General features: G+C 46.3%; 1 long non-coding RNA gene across 3 annotated transcripts in view; it reads left to right on the forward strand.

Moving 5' to 3' along the window:
* Nucleotides 1-5,931, forward strand: part of LOC144240133 (uncharacterized) — a 145,304-nt gene extending 139,373 nt beyond the window's left edge. For all 3 annotated transcript variants that reach the window (XR_013337607.1, XR_013337608.1, XR_013337610.1), the window contains one exon: nucleotides 5,607-5,931. This is a non-coding gene — a long non-coding RNA (uncharacterized LOC144240133). The remainder of the gene's footprint in view (nucleotides 1-5,606) is intronic.
* Nucleotides 5,932-6,307: the final 376 nt, after the last annotated feature.

A 6,307-nucleotide genomic window follows, 5' to 3' on the forward strand; every position in this document is an offset into this window, starting at 1 on the left:
TGTTTCCATGTCTTGGCTTTCGTAAATAATGCTGCAGTAAACATAGGGAGACAAATATCTCTTTGGCATAGTGATTTTGCTTCTAGAAGCAGATGATTAAATTGAACCCCGTGGTAGGTTTATTTTTGTTTTTGTTTTTTAATTTTTAATGTTTATTTATTTTTGAGAGAGAGAGATTGAGAGAGAGAGAGAGAGAGAGAGCATGAGTGGGGCAGGTGCAGGTAGGGAGGGAGACACAGAATCCGAAACAGGCTCCAGGCCCTGAGCTGTCAGCACAGAGCCCGACGTGGGACTCAACCCACAAACTGTGAGGTTGTGACCTGAGCCGAAGTCAGATGCTTAACCAACTGAGCCACCCAGGCGCCCCACATTTATTTCGTTTTGGAAGTCTGAGTATGCTCCCTGGTCTGTTGCAAGGGCAAGAGCTTCTAAGAAACTGGGTCTCAGTGCATTCTCTGGAGTCGTGTCGTGGGCCACTTTCATAATGGGCGGCTCCACCTTCATGTGACACAGCAGTACATGGGGCCCCTCAACACACGGTGAGTTTTTAAAACAATATTCTTTTGTTTACTTTGAGAGAGAGAGCGCATGAGCAGGGGAGGGGCAGAGAGACAGAGGGAGAGAGAGAAACCCAAGCAGGCCCACACTGTCAGCACAGAGCCCCACTCGGGGCTTGATCTCACAAACTGTGAGATCATGACCTGAGCCAATATCAAGAGTCAGACGCTTAACCCACCGAGCCACCCAGGTGCCCTGCACATGGTGACTTTTAATACAGGAATCAGCTTAGGACCCTCAGGCCTGAGGTGTCTCTCCGTCACCAGTTCCAGGCCAACCCACTGTGTTGGCCGTCCGGCCCAGATCATCCGCCCTCATGAACGCCTGTGTTCCACGGCCCAGTCCTCATACCTGGGTAGCCTGGGTTTCTGCTTCCGGGGCTGCTGTCGCTGTGGGGGACAGCTTCGAAGAGAGCTTCCTCTGCAAGCCACTGTCACGTGATTTGTGACCATGTCTCAGATACCTTTTTAAAAATATAATTTTTTTTCACTTTTTGTTTATGGTGTCTAGAAATAGTTTTGTTGTTTTTTTTTTCAATACTGATTTTTAAAAAAAAAAATCCAGCAGCCGTGTTATACTCTGGTTCATTCTGGTAGCACAAATGGGGGGTTTGGGGGTTTTCTGTACAGGTATATCAAGCTGGAGTAGTAAGAGGCCTTCCCCTCCCAAATCCTTCAACATTTGATCTCTTTTTTTAGCCTTTTTTTAAAAATATTTTTTATTTATTTCTGAGAGAGAGAGAGAGTGAGCACAAGCAGGGGAGCAGCACAAGGAGAGGGAGAGAGAATCTTTAGCAGGCCCCACAGGTGTGGAGCCTGAGGCGGGGCTTGATCCCACAACCGTGAGATCACGACCCGAGTCAAAATCAAGAGTCAGATGCTTCACCGACTGAGCCATGCAGGCGCCCCTGCCTCTAAATCATTGTTAGGTAGAAGCGATGATAACAGACATTCTGTCTTATTCTTGACCTTAGCTTATGCTTTCCACACTGACCACTAGGAGTGGTGGATGCTGTAGGGTTTTGTAGAATTTCTTTCCCGGGAAGGTTCTCTCTGTTCCTAGTTTGCTAATGTCAAATTTTACTTTAATGCCTTTTCTAGCTCTGTTGAGAGGGTCAGTCATACCGTTTGTTACCTTCCATCCGATAGGGTGGTCACATTGTGTTAGATTTTTCTGATATTAAATTTAAGCTTTGCATCTGTGCCACAAAATGAGCTCGATCGCCATCGTGTTATCCTGTCACCCACGTCGCTACGTCTACCTGGATGATGTTACTTAGGACTTTGTTTTCTGAGTGACCAGGATCCCTTTGTCCCTTTCTTACTTTGTAACGTTTTACTAGTAAGACACGTTTTCCTTATAAAGCAAGTTAGGGTGGGTTCCTTATTTTCCTTTTCTCTGGAACACTTTGTATCACATTAGAATCATTTGTTTGCTAAACATTTAGTAGAACGTGCTGAAACTCACTGGATCCTGATGTTTTCTTTGTGCAAAGAGTAAAACAACAACAACAAACTATTGATGTTCAGTTCTTTGATCAGTGATAGGACCACACAGACTTTGTTTCTTCTTGGGTTAGTTTTGAAATGGGTTGTATTTGGGGCGCCTGGGTGGCTTAGTTGGTTAAGCGTCCGACTTTCGCTTAGGTCATGATCTCGCGGTTCGTGGGATCGAGTCCCGCGTCAGGCTCTGTGCTGACTGCCAGCTCAGAGCCTGGAGCCTGTTTCAGAGTCTGTGACTCCCTCTCTCTCTGACCCTCCCCTGCTCACGCTGTCTCTCTCTCTCTCTCTCCTAGAAATAAATAAAACATTAAAAAAATTAAAAAAAAAAAAAGAAATGGGTTGTATTTCTGGGATTTTTTCCCACTTCATCCAAGTTTTCAAATTATTGTCCTAAGGTTGCTCACAGCATTCTCTTACTATCTTTTTAAGCTTTGTAATGTGTAGACATGGCCCTTTTCCATTCTTTTCATTCTTTTTTTTTTTTTTTAAGTAGGCTCCATGCCCAGCATGGGGCTTGAACTCATGACCCTGCGATCAAGATCTTAGCTGAGATCAAGAGTCAGACACTTAACCAGCTGAGCCCCCCCACCCCCTCCAATGCGTCCCAGGGTTTACTCTGTAACAATCTACTTTAGCCACCTCCCACAGGCTGTCCTCATCACCAGGCACTAGCCTTCGGTCTGTTGAACTTCAAGTAGCTCCTGGTTGAAAGAATACCAGGATGTGAGTGGACTTGGAGCTGGGTCACCAGACACAAGACTGCTCTAGTCCTCAGGCCCAGAGATGACCGACCCTATAGGAAGACCGAGTAACACTTTCCTCATTGCAGGTGTAATGGATGCTGTAGCCATTACAGGCAAGAGAAAGGAAAAATAAAATTACTGTAATCTCACTGCTTAACGGTAACCACTAGAGTGTGTGTGAGTACATGTCTGTGAATTTTCTTTCTTGTAGAAGTAGGACCGTGTTACACATGCTGTTTCGGAACAGTTTTCCGCCTGGACGACACGTTACAAACAACTTTATAGGTCAATAAGTTCGAAAGAACACGAATTTTAAGGCCAGTTTCATGTTCGGGTTAGTGTTTTTTGAGGACTTCTCTGTCTGTGCCTGATAATCTCTTCACAGGTACTTGTCTTTCCCGTTTAGACATAGCTCAGCGAAATATTGGGGTTCCCTCTGGGAAACAGACTGCATTTAAATCGATGCAGTTGCATTGTGACCGTGGGTTATGTGACCATAGGTTATGCATTCCGTGGACATGCATTTCCAGTTCTGTCCTTAAAAAAGCCAATTAGAAGAAAGAAAGGATGGCTCACTGGAGCACAGAGAACCCTCGGGTTTTGAAGTGGTCCCATGTTTCCAAAGGCGTTTGAATCATGGGCTGGGTTGTGTGCTTTGAACTTGGTTGGCCTGGCAGGCAGCTGCGGCTGACGTTCCGGGTCTCCATGCGTCCCTGCTTTACTGCAGGGGACTCCTGTGACACCCTTTGGGTGTCCGCCTATCATGAGGCAGGTGCTGTCCTTCCTCCCGGTTGTTTGTAAGGCGGTAATGGCACCTGTGACACGTGGGCGGCCGGGGCCACTCCTCCCAGCCATGCTTGTGTGCTGCGTCCCTCTGTTTCTCAGGTTTGCAAAAGATGTGGGCTCTGGGAATATGGCCACATATTCTAGAAGTGCCCGCCTCCCGCCCTCTTGTAGATGGGGCTTCCTGTGGGACTCTCATTAGAAACCTGTGAACTTTCTGCGGGGGTACCAGGTGCCGTCCTTGGCATCTTGCCTCTGCAACAAAGGCCATTAGGAGGCTGTTTGCAGCAAGAGGTCCCTGGAGGCCAGGCTGGAGCAGAAGAAGGCAGACTGACTTGCAGCTGCTAAGCACAGAGTCATGACTTCTTTTTGTAATTAAAAAAATGTTTTTGAGAGAGAGGAGAGAAAGTGAGTTGGGGAGGGGCAGAGAGAGAGGGAGACACAGAATCTGAAGCTCCAGGCTCTGGACTGTCAGCACAGAGCCCGACACGGGGCTGAAACTCACGAACTGTGAGATCATGACCCGAGCCAAAGTCCGACGCTTTACCAACTGAGCCTCCCAGGTGCTCCCCCTTTTTGTTCTTGAAGTTTTATTAAGAAATAATTTCAAACTTAAACAAGTTGTAAAACCAAAAATAGTATGCTCTTTACCCAGATTTTCCTGGTATAATGTTTTGCCTCAGCTGCCTTATGATGGCTCTGTGTGTGTCCACACAGAAGTTTTTACCCCCCTGAACCATTTGAAGGTAAGTTACATATATCATGTCCCTTTCCGGAAAATACTTAAGTGTATATTTCCTAAAAGTAGGATGTTTGTATCTTTTAGAAAATAGTTATAACCTGGGAATGATAATATTTATAATTGGGGTCATGTAACATTATGAAAAGCGGTTCATTATTTTGTAAATTCTCTTAAATCCCCACTATTATTATATATGTGATTTTGTGATGCCCATGATCAAACATGAACAGAGGACAGTGGTGCCTCTGACCTCACAGATTTTCCCTCCTCTCCTGAGTTTCTTTGGATGATGTCTTGAGTGGATTTAGTTTCCAGGCTTTCTTTCTCTCACTGCACACATGTTTCTTGCGCCCCCTACGCTGCCCGGCACTGGGCTTGGTGCTGGGGCTTTAAAGGTGAGTGAGCTCACACAGGGGTCTTGCCTGCATGGAGCTCCCAGCCTAAGCAAGAGCCAGACCTGAACCTGATAATCGCATAAACCAGGGATTCGCAAACTATGGCCCAGGGGCTGAATCTGGCTGTCTGCCTGTTTGTGTATGGCTCGTGAGCCAAGAGTGATTTTTACTGGTTGAGAAAGAATTATAAGGCGGCTACCATTTCATGACCTGTAAAGATATGCAAATCAAATGTCAGTCCACCAATAAAGTTTTTTGGAACACAGCCATGCTCAAGCATTTTCCTTTTTTTTTTTAATGTTTTATTTATTTTTGAGAGAGAGAGAATGTGAGCAGGGGAGGGTCAGAGAGAGAGGGAGACACAGAATCCGAAGACAGGCTCCAGGCTCTGAGCTGTCAGCACAGAGACTGATGTGGGGCTCGAACCCATGAACTGTGACATCATGACCTGAGTCGAAGCCGGATGCCCAACCGACTGAGCCACCCGGGCACCCCCTCAGGCATTTTCCTATTATCCACAGAGGTTTTTGCTCCACAGGGGCAGAGTTGAGTAGTTGCCACAGAGAATGTCGGGCCCACAAAGTCAAAAATATTTACCCTCTGGACTTCTGCAGAAAAATTTTGTGGAGTCCTGGCGTAAACACTGGTAGAAGTGCTAGGAAGGAGGAATGCAAGGAGAAATGAAGTTCTGTACTAGGGGGTCTGCATGGGGAGCTAGGATCCTGAGTGAGGAGCTGAAGGGAGGGGAGGAGTTACCTTCCAGATAGCATGTTCAAAGGTCCTGTGGTTGGGTTAAGTGTGGCCTCCAGGATGGAGACCGTTAGTGTCAGAATGGATGCAGGCCTCTGCTGAGGGCACTGACTGGTTCTTCCTTTTCTTTTAGGTAAAATCTGTATCCAGCATGTTGGCATCCTGTGGAACAATGGTCAGCTGCAGCCTGGGGCGTGAAGGATCTGGAAGCTCTCTCGTCTTAGATGTTGAAACCAAAACAAACATTATTTATGAAACTCTGGTGCAGTTGTGTGTGTCGAACATCCGCTCAGAACATCACTGCAGGAGAGTCGCCTCTGCTACCCTCTGGGTGCCTCTTTCAAATGTCACCCCTTCTTCCTCAGGAGGGCTTTTTCCTTGCTACGGGGCACGGGATAGAAACATTTTGATCTGAAAAAAAAAACTAATTTTAAGGCAACTGTTGACAAAAGTAAAGAGAAATCAGAAGTTCAGGAACCTGAAAAAAAAAAAGCCTAAAGGATATTCAGCTTCTAATTTCTGATATTCTGCTCTCCTGGATCTACGACATTCTAGATGTCTGACCCTTCTGTGGTCTTTTTGGGCTTGGCCAAGTTCTGGCCTTCTTTTGGTGACGGCCGTGTGCAAGTTCAAAGTTGAAATGTTCAGAGCCAGCCAGCCGTAGCCGAAATATCCTGGTGTTTGTGGCTCCTTTTCTCTCCGTTTTCAAAAAAGGGTTCAGCAGAATTAGACGTAGCTAGTTCAACAAAGAATTTTGCCTATCAGGGAAAAGCCTGTATGTATGTGCGGGTATGTGTGTGTGCGTGTGTGCGTGCCCGTGTGTGCACATGTGAA

This window comes from Crocuta crocuta, unplaced genomic scaffold (assembly GCF_008692635.1).
Source record: "Crocuta crocuta isolate KB4526 unplaced genomic scaffold, BGI_CrCroc_1.0 scaffold7, whole genome shotgun sequence".
NCBI lineage: Eukaryota > Metazoa > Chordata > Mammalia > Carnivora > Hyaenidae > Crocuta > Crocuta crocuta.